The following is a 1,293-nucleotide window of genomic DNA, read 5'->3' on the forward strand; positions in this document are numbered from 1 at the left end:
AAAAAAAAAAAAAAAAAAAAAAAAAAGAAAAAAAAAAATGAAAAAAAGAAGAAGTCACAGCAGTGGAGTTTTGCCACATCAGTATGATGGAAGGAGAAGGGGCCAGGGAGTTAAGTATATATGCAAGCGACTAATTATAATGATGAGGCATGGAATCAAAGCTGAGGAAGGGGAAGGGTGGATGTAATGGGGATAGGGGATGGTGAAAAGGAGATAGAATCAACAAATAAAAGACAAGTCCGGGGCCAGGCGTGGTGGCTCACGCCTGAAATCCCAGCACTTTGGGAGGCTGAGGCAGGTGGATCACCTGAGGTCAGGAGTTCGAGACCAGCCTGGCCAACGTGGTGAAACTCCATCTCTACTAAAAATACAAAAAATTAGCTGGACATGGTGTCACGCGCCTATAATCCCAACTACTCAGGAGGCTGAGGCTGAGGCAGGAGAATCACTTGAACCCAGGAGATGGAGGTTGCTGTGAGCTGAGATGAAGCCATTGCACTCCAGTCTGGGTGACAGTGCCAGACCCTGTCTCAAATAATAATAATAATAATAATAATAATAATAATAATAATAATAATAATACTTAATTAAACAAGCAGAACTTAAAAAAATTTATTGAATACCTACTACACCAGGCATTGTTTTAGACACTGGGGATGCTGTGACGAGCAAGAAAACATCCCAGACCTCTGAAGTCTGCTTTGTAGTGGGGAGATGGTCAATAAACAAATAAATATTTAACATAATGTCAGATAATGATATCTGACAGAGAAAAGCACTGAATGTCTCAAAAAACAAAACAACAAAAATTAGCTGGGTGTGGTGGTACTGCGCCTGCAATTCCAGCTATACTGGAGGCTGAGACGAGGTTGTAGTGAGCCAAGGTTGCACCACTGCACTCCAGCCTGAGCGACAGAGTGATGCTCAATCTCAAGGAAAAACAAACAAACAAAAACAAAAACAAAAAGTTATAGATGTTCATTGCTTAAAAAAAAAAAAAAAAAAGGCCCCGGCGCAGTGGCTCACACCTGTAATGCCAGCATTTTGGGAGGCCGAGGCGGGCGGATCACAAGGTCAGGAGATTGAGACCATCCTGGCTAACACAGTGAAACCTCGTCTCTACTAAAAATACAAAAAAAATTAGCTGGGTGTGGTGGCAGGCACCTGTAGTCTCAGCTACTCTGGAGGCTGAGGCAGGAGAATGGCGTGAACCCGGGAGGCAGAGCTTGCAGTGAGCCGAGATCATGCCACTGCACTCCAGCCTGGGTGACAGAGCGAGACTCCGTCTCAAAA

This window comes from Piliocolobus tephrosceles, chromosome 5, assembly GCF_002776525.5.
Source record: "Piliocolobus tephrosceles isolate RC106 chromosome 5, ASM277652v3, whole genome shotgun sequence".
In the NCBI taxonomy this organism is placed as follows: Eukaryota; Metazoa; Chordata; class Mammalia; order Primates; family Cercopithecidae; genus Piliocolobus; species Piliocolobus tephrosceles.